Below are 18,178 nucleotides of genomic sequence, written 5' to 3'. Positions count from 1 at the left end.
CAGGCTCCTGGGTTATACCTTCTTTTGACAGCACAGAAAATTTGAATCTGAGGCTAACAAACTGGATTGCACATCCTATTGGAAGGGCTCATGCTATAAACAAGTTCAATCTTCCACAGCATGGCCCCCAAAGCAGTTTCAAGATGTGCCACAAACTTTTACCGGCTGGTTGTAGGGAGGGTAGTATTCAGAGGAACTCCCAACTCAGTGCACTGGCAAGACCAGGCTGTTAGCTCATTACCATAAGTGGGATCTACAGAAAAACAACGTTTGTTGTTGAATTCCATGGCTCATTGATCTTTTACCACTTTTTGGCAAGTGAAAGTCCCATGACCTGTCTCCCTGTAGTCAGCCTATGACTTCAACAATATTCTAGAAAAATAAGAAATGAAATGAAGATAGAAGGGGTTATTCTGCTCCTTACTGCTTGGAAGTGGAACACCAGAGTATGTTGGGTACGCATTACCCTTGATGCAAACCACTGCAGAAATCTTTCTAAGCCACAGTGCGTGTGACTCCTGTGCGTCTGCAGATGCTCAGGAAGCCATAGCTGAACATACAGGCAGTTCAGAATAATTTCCCTGTTCCCACTGGTTTCTGGGCTGAGAGCTTGCCATAATCTACCTTGTCCCCACTTTTGAATAGTTTTCTCTTTCTTAGCTTCTGGACAAATATATGTAAACTTCCCAATAATTTCTTTCCCTGCTTTCCCTTTAGTCTCAGCCCTGCTGTTTCTGGTTCTTAGGGTTGTTCTGTGACCATTTGAAATTGCTGCTTGTAGGCTGTCCTCCAGTCATCCCCTTTGTTTGCCTCAGGGGTGTTGCTTTTGACACTTCTGCAGTTGAATGTGGCATTTACCTTTCATGTACTATCTATGGTAATGGAGAGAAGGAAGTGAGCATTCCAAGCATATCCTTCCTTATACCTTGCTCACCTTTGCTTCTTGCTGTTGAAGCTACATCTATCCTCACTTTTGGAGTACTGAAAAGGAATTTGCCAAGTTGCTGTGTGGGGATGGTACACCTGATGGGTTAGTCAGCACTAGCAGAGGGGCTTCAGCAACCTCTTAAACTCCAGCACATTCTAAGTGAGCCTGTGCTTGTTTCCAAGCTGCAGTTCAGTGTGAGCGAGGAAAGGACCACTAGACAATTTTGATGTTAAAGTTCAACATCATGGTTCTCTATCTTCTTACTTGGGAAAACATGCAGCTTTTGGCAGAATCTTTCAAAGGATTTAGTGCAAGGAAAATGCATGCCCTGGAGAATGTCACCAAGGACCACTATCTGCAGCTGAAACCTGGTGGTTATGGTGAGGAACTGGCTTTAATGACATACTGCAGTTTTGCTTGAGTTAACCTGGATTCACAAATCAGTTCTGGCCTGGAGTGTCCTGTCTAAGAAACAGGTTTTGCATGATCTGCATGTGTGCAAACATCCACAATGGTTATTAAACACACGGACTGAACCCCACGTTTGCCCAGAAGCAAAAACTGCAGCCAAGATTATTGGATCTCCCCTTGGGAATCCCTTCTGAAACATCAACTGCTCAGCCCTTCTGTAAAGAGGGCATGTTTGCCCCTAAGGCACAACTGTGTTAGTAACATTCCTCTACTCTGGAAAGCATATGTTTCTTAGGAAACAAACTGCCCAGCAGTTCCTGGTGATCCACATTTCAGAATTTGAGTGGAGCCAGCTCTGGGCACAAGTCCCAAGTGCCAGGTATTTTGCTTAGTCCATTAACAAGGAGAAAGAGGATTATAGAAGTCCAGTAAAGACTTCTGTAATAAAATACTCCCTTACTTTTTATTATGTGATATTGTTCCCTTTTGTTCTTGTTAATTGATTCAGCATCTGAACTCATTATTTGTCTAGTGCTGATCTCATTTTGCTTTGAGGCAGAGAAGTTTGCCTTCAGAGTTGTCTGATGGCAGGTAAGGGTATACTCTTAGAAGACTCTGTGTGTCCTTTTTTCCTCCCCTTTTCAGGTGTCTTACTTTGTGGACACAAGATTTTAAACGCAAATAACCAATAGTTTAAGCATTTTCCAGTCTCTGCTATGACCATTACAGTGAATGTGAACAGAGTTTCAGAGCAGAGATCAGCTGCAGATGCTGGGGAACTGAACATGTAAAACAAGATACCTGTCACTGGGTCAACAATTGCCTGCACATTGTGGGAAGGCCCTGGGAAATTATTACCAAGTTCCCACAGTTTATTTGCAGTCGTTCTGGGGCTCTTGCTTTAAAAAAATGAGGTTTAGCCCTCTGGGAACGTTCTTGGAATCCCAGTTTGTCAGAAACTTTATTCAACCTTTTGCCTGCCAGATTTGTCTGCTGGCTTCAGAATATTGATACTCACAATTAAAACAATGCCAAACAGCACGCCATATCTTATATTTCCTTACAGCTTCCCATATGCCAGAAGTTCTGAAGATAATTATGTTCAAGTCATCACCTTTGTTTTGGGAAGACTTGGCTTTTGAAGTCAGTAACTGAACCTAAGGCCTGTTAACATGGGAAGCGGGTTGCAGGGACAGCGTGTGATGTTATTCTGGTAACATGCACTGTGAGGATGTGGCAGGGATGGGGGGAAGAGGACTATAACCTTAGAGCAGGTATATCTCTAGAGTTAATTGCAGTATTCCTCTAGGCCATGTATGGGGAAATGCTTCCCTCTGGCTGCTCTGGAAGATTAAGAACAGCTCAGGCTTTAATTCAGGCATCCTCTGGAGACAGTAAACTCTGCTTATTCAGAGTGATGCTCTACTGAAAGACTTAACCCTTTAGGGATATCCATCCACCTAATTAGACTTAACATCATCTTTGCTCATGCCTTTGTCCATCTCAGTGTAGCTCTAGGGAGAAGCAAGAATGATCATGACCTTCTTGAAACGTCAGTGGTGCTTTTTTCATGCCATAGCTCTAGTTTGTACATGTTTTTGCATGGGTCTTTGGCAAAAGTGTGGCAAACAAGGAATGTGTATGAATCTGAGCAGTTTGAAATTCATCTTGCACCGTTCTGCTTGCATTCTGCTAAGGAGATCTGAAGTGGAGGCAGAGAAGGTAGGAAATATGGAGAAGGCTAAAGATAAAACATTAGAGAATGAGAAAATGCAGTTCAGGGAAAAAGATGTACAAAGAGCAAAGTATTTCAGTTACACTGTAAGCTAAACATCCCATTTAATTGCTCCTGGCATGTGTTCTTGGGGACCTCTGTCATGAAAGACACAAGTTTCTTTGAGTGGGACAAACTTTGACTCAAGTGTTTTTAAAAAACTTCAGGATAGGATCCACTCTTCAAATAATGAAGTGGCAATTTCTTAATGTTTTTTATTGCATTTATCAGTATTGCTAAGAAGTCCTATAGTTAAATAGGATTTCTTGACATTTAGCCTGAATTTGCTATTATCCTTCAGCTTTACCTACTCTGCCTATTCAGCTTTACTCTAAACATTTTTCTGCTGCCTTGATTTTAACAATTTCCATATAGTTTCTAGGTTGTGATTCTGCTTCCCTTTCTTGAAATTCATGCTCTTTTATGATGGTAGAATCACATCAAGGCAAACAAAAGCCAGATCTATTGTAAATAGGTATCATTTTTGTCTTCTCTTCTCTGGCCTTTTTGACTTTTATGTGTTGCTCATTGTCCTGACTCACTTCAAACTAGAAATCCTCAAGCAGCTCTGCCAGAGCTGGCTGCATGTTAAAATAAATTACATTGTGGACCATGGCTTCATGGCAACTCTAAAATCGTAGGAGTCCTAATGCCATGTCCATGTACACAAGTTGAAACAAAGGAGATCATTTAAGCTGAACAGATATCCTCAGTATTTTACAAGATTCCAGAAGACACACTGGAGACACCTTATGTGATCAGGGTGCCAGTGAAGAGGGACTGCAACCATTTTCAGAGCATCTTTTTGTTTGGGTGAGAAAATCAAGGAGGAGTAGTTGAAAAGTGAAGAGAAAGTCTCATATAAGCTTTTTTCTTAAAAAAAAAAGAAGTTATGTCTTCCTGAAAGTTTTACATTTAGAATGTAGATTTAGAATTCTATATTGCAAAAATTCATGTGCACTAACAGCAGGCTTGTGTTTTAGTGACCTTTAGTAATCCCCATAACAGAATGCAGAGACCTCTACAGGGCAGCAGGGAGTGGCTGAAATTTACTCATCTAGAGCATGAGAAAGGATTTTCCATTTTGGGGTGCAGGTTTAGAAGTGTGGTGTCCAAGCTCCCCTTGGGTACCAGACTTATTCCACATGGTAGTACATCTTATGTACTAGATAATTAGATTAAAAACTTTGTGGCCGTGTGGCACAGAACATGCACAAACTTGTCCTACAGGTTCACGTTCATGGTGCTTTTCTTTTCTTTTTGATGGAGGAAACTTTCCTAGCAGGCTTCATGCCTCATCAGGAACCATCTGCAGTTGCACAGGTCTGGGAACACCCAGGTATGTTCAGTAGAATGGCAGCTCTGTGCCCCCAATTTATCTGAGTCAGAGTCATAATTGCAATAGCAGTGCCCCAAACTGATACTAATACCTGTGGAACTATGGGTTTAGCCAAACTTTTCTCTATTGCAAAGCTAAACACCCTCGAAACAAGGCAGTCCTTGGATTTTTAGATCAAAGGAGGAGAGGAAGAAGAGACTTTTAGGTGTGTTGTAGGAAGGGATGGGAGGGTGTGCTGAGTGCCGGCTCCTCGGGAGAATAACTGCTGTCCTTTAGAGATGCCTTCAGACCAGCAGTACTGTGTGTATTACAAGCTGCACCTTCTGAACTCCTAAGTGTGTATCAGGACCAAAGGCTGTGGGCAGCACTGAGACCATTTTACATGTGCAGTGGCTCTGTGCACTTGCAGTGAGATACATAGCTAATGTGGAGGCATAACTTAGCATGGCAGCCTTTTTTCCCATGGGTTTGGCAGCCCATGCAGGAAGATGGTCATTTGTTGCCCACAGAAGTAAGGTTGGCAGAGCTGACCTGTACACTACAGAGCTCTGCAGTAGCAGGTGTTGTCTGTGAATAGCAGGCAGACAACTCTGCTTCTTCACTTGGGATGAGATTTGCGGGCTGGACAGCATGTTATGTTGTAAATTAGTAAGTGAGCTGAAGCATTTTTCCATACAGGCTTGCCTACAAGAAGAAGGACAAACAGGTAATGGCAGGTCAGCGTGTGTTCTCAAACACCCAGGAAGGGGAAACAATTCTTTTTAAATTAGAGCAATCATATGATCACGTGTTTCTTTCTTCAACTGAGTGTACCCATACAACAGCTGGTGGGGACTGTGTCTGACAACCTTACAGTGGGGCTCAGACCTTGAACTCTTCCCACAGTGCTTGGGACACTTCCCAGAAATCACCCTACCTATATGTAAGGACAGGAAAAAGCAGAACATACTGGTATGGGCTTATCAATACATACAAATGAGCTTATTTCTGAAATTTGTGTTCCTTGGTTCTTTAGCTATGGGTAAAGTATGTTGAAAGAGAAGCTTCCTTGTTATTAACTCTAACGTTAAACATCTTGATTTCCAAACATTTGTGACTGGAAAACTGCAGAAGTTGCAGTTTAAGGTTACAGTGCTGTGGAAACATGCAAGGAGACTTAAAAAAATAATAATCAAATTAAATCATGGGTCTAGTTTTAAACATACATTCAGAATGTAAAAAATTAGGGACACAAACAACTTAAGTTGGAATCCTGGAGCTTCCAGGCTACACTATCATGCAGATGAGTGGAAAATAACACACATGCATCAATAAAACAGTTTTACTTTTACTATTTTGATCTCAGGAAGCAGTAGACCTTCAAAATTTAAATATAAAGATAATCTTGAGAAAAAGCTCGCTCTGAGTAGTGGAGAATCGTTTCCATTGTTCTCTCTCAACTAGCTGCAAATTTTTTGCATCCTCCCCTTCGAACAGCCTCGTTCCAGTAAGTACTTTCCTCTGGCTAAAAGAGTCGTTTGTCCAGCTGCTGAACTACATTTTGTTTACTCTTTTCTTCCCCTGTTATCTTACTGTCTTTGTGGGGGCGATTAGCATCTGAAAAGACTTCAGTCTGTCTCACATGCCCCATGCAGGGCGTAACAGTTACTGACAAAAATGCGAACTGTGCCCTGGCTTCACCAGGATCAAACTGACCTACTTGAAAAATTGGAGCTGTAAGGTCAGATCGAATTGATTTCCCGGTGACAAATCTGATTTCCCTCAAATCAAAGTATCTGGGAAAGATCCCAGGACATTGTGCTGTCCTAGATGAGGCAAGCAGTACCACTGAGCTGTCTGTTAAATCTTGCATAAACGAGCTGTCAGACCCATAGCTGTGATTCTGTGCTACTTCAGGCTCACTGGGAACAGCAGCCACAGCTCAGGAGCTGTTTTACCGAGTTTGGGCTGGTGAGTGTTAGAGCTTGGTATGCTATGAACACCTACATGGTAAGATACAGGAATTTTTCCTTCCTTAAGTACTTTGCAGAGACGTTGGATGAAAGATTTCATGACAAAAGAGTAGCAAAGACACATGGAATACCACGTGAAGGAGGCAGGGAAGGAGGCTAGCAGCTTGGTTTGAGTGATCATGTATTATCCTTCAATTAGGAGGTTGAGGATACTATAGGTACCCAATGGGTATAGGTAGTTGGTTATAATGTGATATGGGAACCAGAAACAGCAGGTGGGATTTTTTCCAGGAAAAATGGAGCCAAAGGAACTAAAGGAGGGAGAAGCTGGACATTTTTGTGATTTAGTATGACTTCTGTGGGCAGTGTAGCAAGGGTTTTGAAAAGCCACTAGCAGTCTTGTGCCGAGAACCTTTGATAGAACTACTTGAGTAGATACAATTTTCTCCCTTCACTTTCGCCCTCCCTTTCCTGTTCTTTGTAAGGCAGAAATAGAGGAGAGAAATAGTGAAAGTCTCCTCCTCTCCTTCCAGTGCCACTGTTTTTTCCCTACAAGGGATAGCCATTCACTGCGACAGTGTCACAGAAGGCCAAGAGCTGTAGTGTGACTGATACCCTTTGGAAACACTTCTTGTCCTCTCACCTGGCTTCCCAGTGCCTGTCTCTTTCCATGCCTCACTGCTCACAGGCAGAGTGGTGATGAAGGAGGTGGCCCAGGCAGAAAGGTGACACAGGTGTGGTACCTCAATGGAGACCTTGTTTCCATGGCATTGTTACTGGATAAGAGAGGAACAACCCCGATATCACTGGGAGCAGCTTAGGGCCTCATCTGACTGAAATACAGAGATAACAGCAGGGCTCCTTCCTCCTGAGACATGGGCTACTTAGTGCCTGTTCCTCTTACCATGTGCTGGACAGGTCCCCAAGCATTTATTGCCAGAGGCTATCCACTTTCCTGGGCCACTTCCTCTGTGTTCCCTCACAAGCCTTGCTGTGTCCCTTTGACACCTGAGAAGGCAGGTCCAAGGTTTGGACAAGAAGCCAGCTGTGGATCTGGAAGGTTATCTTCAGAGTCATATTGCCCCAGACAGTCTCTGTCCCCGCTAGCTGGAACCTAAAGATGAATAGATAAATATGCTTAAACATGGCCAAGGTGAATCTCACTCTTCATAAGTCAGATTGTGGTGCTCTGGTGTCTTTTGACAGCAACTGATTTACATCCATCTCAGCACAGGACTGCCACTGAAACCAAAAGGCAACCTCTACAGCATCAGAAGTGCTGTGATACTCAACAAAGGGCTGAGGGTATGCATATTACACCTGAAACCACGGAGCTCTCTCTGAATAGCTGCTTATGTGTCTGTATTTATTTTCCTCTATTTTCTTTTCAGGAGGTGCAAATAAGGATCTTGTGTATGAGTTGGGGACAACAGGTCCATACTACCAGAACAGCTGTTTATGGCCTGCAGCCATAGCACAGCCCTGCCAGGAGTTGTCTCAAAGCCAAGGGCCTGTATTGGGTGCTGGCCTGTGCCCAGGAGCAGAAAGTCTGAATAGATTATGATATTAACCCTGAGGACCTCTTCTTCCTTGAGAGCACACTGTGGTCATAAGTGGGTGGAGAACTTACGTGTGTTGGAGCGAGGCAGTGGTAGCTGAAACCAGGATGCTGGAAGTAATGACAAAACTGGTTTTAAATGCAGCTTCTGTGGTCTGTGCTTAGCTCAGACAGCCTTGGAGAGGATCACTAGATATAGTCAACTGTCTTATTTCACAGCATCCCTCCACCCCTTCCTGCTCTTGGTCCTCCTTTTCTACCAGGCATAGTAACTAGCTGTGACCTTTGAACTTATCTTTTAAATATCCCCAGGTGTTTTTCTCTGTTACTTCACTTCTTGCTGTCTGATCTCACTGCATCTTTCATGGCATTAATAGAGGATGAAGGGACTGGAAAGATTTTTAGAGAGGGGAGTTTTCAACTGAACACATGCTGCATTTCTTTTCCAGGTGACGGGAATGACAGGCTTGTTGTGGATGATCAGAAACTCCTTGACCTCAAGAAGAATGTTGGAAGTATGGAAAGTGGCTTACTAAGTAAAGGACACTGTGTCCTGTTGAGTGCAGGAACACCTCGGAATTAGAGGGCATGAGGAATTAGAGGGCGTGACTGAGGAAGGCATGTCTTGGTGGGCTAGGGAAGGACTCTAGGACGGAATAGGGTTAGATCTGTTTGATTAGACTCTGATTTCCTCCTCTTTTTGTCCTAGGTCTGAAGTTCTCTTTGTCCATCCCTCTCTTCTCTTCTTACTCTGTTCCCAGCCCTTTACTGATGGCTCACACCATGTTCCTTGGTGGAGACCTTGTTGCTGACAGCAGAGTTCAGGTTTTCCCTGTGGTTCAGTAATCAGGTGAGGCTCAGACAGAAGCAGGCTGGGGAGGTAAGAGAGGTGCAGAAAGGGGAGGAAAGAATGAGAAAGACATTATCTGGCTTGTATTGTTCTGCTGACGCAGTGGAAGAACTGCAGCCAGGCTGCTACCTGTGTCTTCTGGCTGGTTTATCTTTCCTATGCCTTCTTTCTTTGTCCCTATTTGCTCCCAAACCTCCTTCTCCCTGTTGGAGCCTGCTGCTGTAGGGCTTTCACAAGGGTGACAGTGAGCCTGCAGCTAAGGGCAACTCCCAGCTGGATGAGTGCTCTGCATGGTGCTGCAGGGCAGAGCCTGCTGCTCCCCAGGGCAGAGGATGAGCTCTGCAACAGCAGCTGTGACAGGCAGTGAGGCAGCAGGATAGGGGAGGAAAGATGGAAGGATTCTGTTGAGTTGTAGAAGGAGCTGAGCTGATGAATGGACAGGAGGTCTCTGTGCTGGGAAAAGAGTCACAAAAAAAGTCACAACTGCAATGTTTCCAAGGTCAACTGATGACAATTGAAGTGCTATGAATTATTTGCTTAAATACATTTCGATGAAAAATAAAAAGCTTTTATTTAATCAATTTCATCTTCTTTTGAGCTGGTAACCCGTATACACTGAGCAAATATTGTCAGCGTTGCCTTTTAAACCTATTTTTGTTACCCAGAGGTGTGTGCTATGGCTGTGCATGTTTGATCAACCCTGCTAGGTTAATGTTTTAGAGTCTGCACTTTTAACAGTTTTTCATGACAAGAATATAATGAGATAAATATCAGGTTTTTCATTTCACAATTTATTCCTATATAGCTTAATGGAATCTAGACTTCAATTACTGCACAAAGCCCTCAGCACTTAAAATTTGTCATTAAATAAAGCTACCTTAGATGTTTTGGATTCACTGAAAGTAAGCTTGTCTAAACATTTTTGACATTTACATGGATTCAATTTAAACAAGGCAAGATTTATCGCTCAAAAAATAATTAACTGATTGATTTTTTTTCTCTTTTTCTGGTCAATGTGTTCCTCTGTGTTTCAGAAATCATAGAGCTTAGCTCCTCACAACTAGTTCCTATTTGCAGATATAGAGGGCAAAAGCAATTTGCATGCTTTTGCAGTCCCCAAAGGCTTTTTCAGTTTGAATAAGCTAGTCAGTACTTTGAACCAGGTGAATAAATAGAAAAAAGGAAATATTCTGTGGAGGCACGAACAGACTTCTCTTGTTAAAACCTGGCTGAACACCTTTGTAAAGCGTTTTCGGGACATTCACTACTGACTTATACTTGCTCAATAGTCTATCTTTAAAACATTGAAGGATACATGTAGGGTTTTATTAACTTTTTTACGTAATTACTTGACTGTATTCTAAAAGGATATTCAGAACTCAGCATATGTCTGTTATCACCTTAAACTGACTTTTAAAAAATCTTCTTTTAAAGCCACACTGTTAAATAAACAACAAAAATTAAGAAAGCTTGACTTCTTAGGGATTTATATCCTATCTGTCTACACCTTTCTCCTTCATTGTAACCTTCCCTGTTTATGTATTCCCATCCTTGTGATCCTTATAACTCCATTTCTTGTGTTCCTGCACGTCTGGCTAGGGAAGAAGCAACACGTGTTCTGGCTGGTTGAGAAGTATTTCTTTGACTAACCAGTACCCATCTACTGACTGGGTGGCCATGTAACTCCTGGTCACATGTAGCACAGGTCACTGCTGATCTTAAACAGCTCATCTTCAGTGGGAGATATGAATTCTGATTTCTCTTTTCTTTATTTAATACTTTAAAAACTTGTTTTCAGGGAAAAGATGTACACACTCTAGCTTTCCACTTTGAAAGTGGAAGACTTTGAAACCTTCAACAAATTTGCTGACCTGTGATTAGATGATGCTAAAATTCTACATTTTAAAAACGGTTTATCTTGATTAAACAATAACCTATTTGGATTCTGGAGTGTTGCAGTACATGGTGGGTTTATGGTATTTAAAAAGGTAAAGAATGGAGAGAGAAATCTGTGGGGTGATGGTTGGGTAGCAATCTATTATGTTTTGTCTGCAGTGTGTGCCCTTTGTTCAGTCAGACTGGTTCTTTGTGCACCTGTTGCTGGCACTGATGATGACCAGTGGGATGATCAGGCATGTTGTGGAGTTGTTGTTACACTCTAGTTTCTACATGCAACCCTCAAGTTGTATGTAAAGACCTCAGGAAGGACTACAGGATAAAGAGTTATTTGTGCCCTTTTGTGAAAACTGTGCAGAGGTACAGGTTTCAGGGTTCACACCTGTTCTTTGAAGAGAGATCCACAGCTTTGCCCATGGCTTGAGCACCTTCTTGTTTTGGTTTCCAAACTCCTGTGGGCCTTATTTTGTAATTTTCCAAAGCTCAATTCCAACTAAAAAAATTAAATCCTGCAATCTAAAAGCTTGCACTAGAATTCTGGGCAAAAAATTAATGAGATTTGCAGCTCTTTGAATGATCTTGGTATAGGAGCCAAGCATTGAGAGAGGCATAGAACAGTTTACACTATGTTGCCTTCAAGCTTTCTGACCCAATCAGTTCCTGCTCCTTCTGCTGTGTTTGTCCAGGTGTGTTCTTAATTCCTTGCTTGGTTTTGGTGCAGTGGACAAATCTGCTGTCAAAGCAACAGAAAGAGGGTGCAGCAATCTACTTTCCCATTATGGAAAGATTCTTTCAAGGGATTCCATTGTGTTATAGATGGTAGTCAGGTTGCAGAAACATTTTGGCCTTGCAGATTTTCATGAACCCTGCGTGGACTATGAAATATCCTTAATGCGAAGATATAGTTTACTATCAGAACACAAGGAAATAAAATCTTATTGTCTTTGAAAATGCTACACATTAGTTAGAGTGTGTGCATGTGTGTGCAAGAGGAAAACTGGAAATGTTGGTAATTAGTAGCATGAAGTTTGTGATTGGAAAGAAAGCAACAATGGAGGAGGTCTGGGGCTTGTATGAAGTTGGTGACAAGTGTCTAGAAGAGAATGAGGAATGATTCAGTTGCTTTGATGAATTATTCTACACTACAGGCTCTCTTAACAGCTGTAATTCTTCAAAGAAAGTGATGACTTTCTCCTCTCTGCACAGCCTCCTGTCAAAGTGCTCTGCAGACATCAGTGCTTCTCTGGTACTCCTCTCATACAGATCATTGATACTACTGCCTTTTGTTTTCTTCAAAGATATTAAAACACTAGAGTGATTTCCAAGGTCCTTGTTCTCACTCTGAACCATAGACATTGTCATCCATTAATCACAGGTGTGACCTTTACTAAGTCTTTTATTCTTCCTTTTCAAATTTTGATTCAAGTCATCTGTGGAGAAAAGGTATCTCTATGGTTTTACATTGTTAGTATGCACTATGTCCTTCGCTCCAGCTGACACGTGCTTTCAGGAGGGATAGATCCCTTACTCCCCATGGTCTCTTGGCTCAGCACTTCTACACAAAGGCCTTCTTGGAGTCCATTTAGAGAACGAAACTGAAGAACTAGAAACTCTACACAACCATACTTTGCTTTCTCTATTGCAGAGACTTTGTGTGGGTTTGTGACACCTGTGCAGCTGTCAGTCACTGCCTTTGATGCAGATCCTTCAAGTGTATGTTCCTGTGACCAAAAGCCAGGTCTTCCAAAGCTAAACAAGGAACACAGAGCACACCTGAGCAAACACGGTAGCAGGAGCATGGTGGGACAGGGTCAGAGAGATCTCCCCAGTGCTAGCCTCAGTGGGTGCAGCTCCTGTCAGAAGTCTTCCAGAATCTGGACCTCTCTGGCTATGATTACTGATAGATCTGGCTCATGCTTTATGTAGGAAAATTGGTTTTTAGACAAAAAATTTGTAAGTTTGCCTGTCAGGCTCTTTTCAGTGGTGCTGAGCAATAGATTAAGAGGCAATGGACAGAAACTGCATGCACAGGAAGTTCACCTGAAGACAAAGGAAAAAAATTCTTTACTGTGTGGGTGACTATGCACTGGAACAGATTGCCCAGAGAGGCTGTGGAGTCTCCCTCACTGGAGATATCTGAGAACTGTCTGGATGAAATCCTGTGCAATGTGCTCTTGAATAACCCTGCTTGAGCAGAGAGGTTGGACCAGATGACCCCACTTGTGATCCCTTCCAAACTTACCTATTCTGTGATTCTCTGACTCTGTGATTGTTGTTCTCAGTAATGTGACCTCTTTCTTTGTGAAGGACACAAAGAAACAAGAATAGGGAGAATGTGTTCATCAAAATAAAAAGTGTCCAGTCTTCCTTGTCTAGGAGCCTAGGACTGATTTAGATGAACCCAAAGTTGATTTCTATAATCAGTTGGGATATCTGGCCTCTGGCTAGTTATCTCAATCAGGAAAGCAGTGAAATATTCACTTGAGACAAATGCAATACTAGCTAGCACTAACAGCCCCTGTGCATAGTGACATGGTGACAGAGGTAAAACAGAGGTCAGTCTTCCCAACCTCATCTGAAAAAAGAGTATGGAGAGCATTGGAAACAGGGATCCCAAACTGGCTGAAAATTTCTGTGCATCCTGTAATCTGCTTTTGTTAGACAAAGAGATCCCAACAGCTTGAGTAACACCATGTTGGGACTCAGATATGGAAGTTTTAGGCTGCGTCAGCGCTATTGAACAGCACTGGGAAATATTTCCATGCACAGAACTGTAGCTGTCTATATTATTAGGATGGTACCTGGTACATTTCAGCCTGTGCTAACACTATCTCTCACAAGTCTCAGATGTAGTTTGTGAGTTAATGCAATCTATGTACTGCTCACAACAGGCATTTTACATGGTGACCATGCTTTTCTGGAGGCCAGGCTGGTTAAACAGCCCAGTTGTCTGTGCTCTGTACAGGTTGCCATCAGTGCTGGAAAGTTTCCCACATATTTAATTTGTGAGTTTAACCCGACCCTTGGGTTCAAAAACAGAACCAAAAGGCTGTCTGCCCCAGACCTTTCAGACCCAGACATGAACAATGAAGAACTGGAAGCAGTTCCTGAGGACTCCTCCTTGTAGATGGTGTCATGACTAATGGGTGTTGCAGGGCACTGGTAAAGACCTCTGTGGGCCAGTATTTATTTCCATTTTCCTCATTGTATGAAGGGAAAGAAAAGGCAAAATCATTAGCTCATTAGTGGTTGCTGGCTGGTGGTAGTGTTTCTACAGTGCTTCCTTACACACATACAAGGATTTGCTGCCATTCTCAAGCCAAACCTAAGGAGATCCATATCCCCATAATCTGATCCAGAGCTACTGAGCTCTGTCCCAAATGACAACACTGCCTGCTGTGTGCAGGGTGAGCTCTTGCTGCAAGCTGCACAGCAGCAATCCATCTCCAGCTGAAACAAAGGGATGCAAGTGACAAGTGATCAGGACCTGGCCTGGGTCACTGATCAGCAAAGTTCTCACTGTTTTTTTTACCATGAGAAGTCTGTTTGGTCAGGTGCCTCCATGGCAACCTTGCAGGAGAGGATGTTCTGAACTTGTCAATGAGAGCCAAAGTGGCTGCTATTGCCTAAGGGGCACTTGGCACAGTGCACCTTATTGCTTACCACTGCCTGTGCGTAGTCCCAGGAGAGAGGGAGAGGTGGGGAGAGGCTGGCTCCTCCCCCCATCCCACCTCTTCATTTAGGCTGTCCTAGAAGAAATTACACCCACCCCCCCCCAAATTAGTCTCAATGATTTCACAGGAAGAGAGCCATTGGGCAGCAGGAGTCCCCAGGATGAGGATAGCCATCCTCCTGAGCCTTCTGTTCCATGCTGCAGCTGCTTTTCACCAACTGTGAGTGATGCCGAACTCCTGTTTCAGTCTCTTTCATGAAGGCATCAGTCTAGGTAGATGGAGCATGTCCCATGCTATCAGTTCTTGTGCTTCCTGCTCTATCAGATCACCCCAAAGGGTAGCTGAGTCATTTGCCTTGCCTCTCATGCTTTAGATTAACTCCTACATGTCAATGCAAGACAGATTTTTGGGGGACTTCCAAGTCAGACCTTAGGCCCAGGGACTTCTAAAGACTGCATGGGATGCTTTTTGGGAGTTCAGGACATTACTGGAGTAAGAGGTTTGAAAAAGGTTATAGGGCTATACTTAAGCTAATCAATCCTGAGATCAGCTCAGCTGGTTAGAGCATGGTGCTGATGACACCAAGGTTGTGGGTTTGATTCCTGTATGGGCCATTCACTTATGGGTTGGAATTGATGATCTTTGTGGGTCCCTTCCAACTCAGAATATTCTGTGGAAGCAGAAACTGTTTCTCAAGTTTTAGTGATGCAATCACTTTGCTGCATTCACCGTGGCACACTGGTGAGGAATTCTGCAGTAGTGGGCCACAGCAGGGAAGATTTTTTGCATTTCTTGAGCCTTCAAACTGATGCCACCTCTGATATCTTCCCCTGACCCAGACATTACTTGGTGGTAATCCCTGCAGCTCTCCGCTACCCGTCCACCCAAGTTGCCTGCCTCCATATCACCTGTCATGAAGCAAAGCTTCAAGTGAACCTGGTCTTGGAGCACTCTGCAGGACGTGAGCTCTTAATGCAAGAAACCGTCCAGAAGAAGAAGACCTTCCTGTGCACTAAGTTCTGGGTGAGCCACCCTAGGCAAATGCCATTACTGATTTTCCCTTCAGGAAATCTCTTGTGTCACCAGGGGTGATGTGGATAGGGTCTACTTTGTCTTGGTGTGAGCTGGTTAGGAAGAGGAGTGGGTGGTGCCTAGAGATGCATAGCCCAGCACAGTATCTGTTGGTTAGCACTGAATTTCCTTTCTGAATCTCATTTTTAAATGGAATTTACATTTGTTAAAATCTACCACAGTTCTGGATACATAAGAAGAACTTACCTGTTTTCTTCTCTTCCATTACAGACCAGATGAAGTAGCTTTAGCTCTTCTCTGAAGGAATTGTGCAGGTCTGCAGCTAAAGCTTGGGGAAATGGTGCATGACATACTGCAATTTCTGTAGTACCTGAAGTCAGGCAGCAACTGAGCTCTTGGGAGCTACTGAAGACTAGTTGGATGGAAATGGATGTGCTTATTGTTTTTAAACAACATCTTAGATGTTATTTAATTTTGGTGAGAAGTTAGCAAAGATCTAGGATAAGGCAGACATCTAAAGAGTATCCCTTCTATTATACTGTATACTCTGTGCTGAGGCTGCTGGAGTCTTTGGCTGCCAGAGTCAGGGAGACTCTCTAGTTGTGTTTCCTAATCTGGATTTCTTACTTGTGCGTGCTGGGTAGTTCTGAAGGCCTAGTATTTGAGGCTGTGCTACACCTCGATCTTTCTCTTTTGGTTCTGTTACCATCTCCCACCTTTCTGTCATCTGCCCATCTTGCTGAGCAAGTTTGAAGACTCAGAGGTGTCAGGCACCTGCTTGTCACCAGTGGGAAAAAAGGACAGATTCCATGACATGCAGGGCCTCCTGCTGTCATGTAGGACTGAGTGAGATCTGGATGTGATCTGGATCCAGAGATTGGAAGAAGTGTCCTGGGACAGCTGGAAGGAACTGGTTAGTTCTTCCACTTTACTCTCAGTTCCTGCTCAGGGCCCCCAGAAGATTACTCAGTGCCTGTGTGCTCTTCTCTCCCTGTCTGTATAGGTTGTACCTCCAGCTGATGGCACAGAGGAAATTGCCACTGTCAAACTGACCATCACAGGCGAAGGGGTCAATATTGAGGAGAAGAAAAAGGTCCTGATCTGCAAGACCAGGAGTGGCACCATCATCCAAACAGACAAGCCCATCTATCAGCCAGGGCAGACAGGTGAGGTGCAAATGGGAGGAACTGTGGGCCCTAAGCTTTCTGCTGATTACACCATGTGGAAAGCCTGCAATTACCTGAAATGCATGAACAGTCCTAGCAGAAGGCTTTGAGACAATGTCTCTTGCTGAGTGATGTTTTCAGTGGCTCTAATGTCCAACTTATGATGACTCTGAAGTTGCAGGAGGCAGTAGGATAATGATAACCATGTTCATGATATCTTACATGTGGGAATGTTAGTGTCACATGGTACCACAAATGTGTCTAGAATGGAGACAGGAGATGGGGAAACAGATGGAGCAGGGGTTTGTAGGGAAGAACTGACATCTGATAAATATATTCCCTGATTTCCTTGCCTTCAGTGAAATTTCGCATTGTGACTCTGGATGAGGAATTCGTTGCACTCAATGACTCGGTAAGCCAGTCCTGGGGCACTATGGAAAAGGCTGCCTTGTACCACGCATGGATCCTACTTTCTTTCTACCCTGCTTGTCTGCTAAAGCTCCAGCTCTTCCACATTCATCCCTGGGCCAGGCCTCATGGGTGTCCAGGGGGGATTAGTAACTCAAATAAAAGCTGGTAACTCAGGAAGATGGCAGGGGTGTACATGTCTCTTGCTCATCTTGGTAGAATAGTCATGCAAGCACAAGCATGTGACATACTAATTCCTGATGTGGTGGTGTCAGGTGGGGAGTGAATAGTTTGTAAGGTGGGTTTTCCTTGTTGTGGGGAAGGGTGCTCTTAATCTGGCCCCTACAAGCTGGAACATGGGAAATGCTGACAAGACATTAGGACAAGCTTTTTCATTGCAAAAATATGGAAACGTGTCCAGAGAAGGCATTTTCATCATTGGAGATGTGCAGAACCCAGCTAGAGAAGGCTATAGGCACAAAGACATGCTTCAACAGGGTGTTAGACTAGATGACCTCCAGAGTTTCCTTCCGAACTCTGTGATCCTATACCTCTGTAACTCCCGTGAGACTGCAGGTGCACCAGAGCTAGGTCTGTTTGGGTAGTGACTTTTCCTGAGTTTTTCTGCCAGGAAGTCATTAGCAAGTGCTGGGTGGTCTCCAGATTGGTTTTTCCTTTCCCTTTCTTCAGACCTTACAGTAAGGAACCCACCTGGTATTTCTCCTTTTTGGTGGCATTTGTTTTACTTTGTATTGTTGTCAGGGCTCTGAATTTCCAAATCACTAGTTGTACATCCTTCAGAGAGGGCTCTGCATCTGAAGTGCCTTGTGTGTGATGCTGGCATGTATTTCTCCCTTCTAATATTTTTGTCTTTTTCCCTCCCCAGATTTCTTTGTTTCTCCAGGTGAGTGATGCTGAAATCCAGTGTTAGAGTAATGATGATGGCAGTCATTTCACTGGGCTATTCATATTCAGTTTCTGGTAGTTTTACAGACCTCTGAGTGGAATAGATAATAAATTGTTGTTAGATAATAAATTCTTAAACTAACATACTCCTTCAGCTTCTTTTTTATGCACTTATTTGAGGTTATGCTCCCAGTTACTTCAGTGGAAAGCTCAGTTGTTCTAGACTTGTGGGAGTATATAGACAGATAACTTAGATGTTTATGTAAGAAAGTTAGAACTGTGAA

The sequence above is a fragment of the Manacus candei genome, unplaced genomic scaffold (genome assembly GCF_025592945.1).
Source record: "Manacus candei isolate 608988 ecotype Guabito, Panama unplaced genomic scaffold, ASM2559294v1 h1tg000014l, whole genome shotgun sequence".
Lineage (NCBI taxonomy): Eukaryota > Metazoa > Chordata > Aves > Passeriformes > Pipridae > Manacus > Manacus candei.
Note: the sequence above shows the minus strand (reverse complement) of the source record.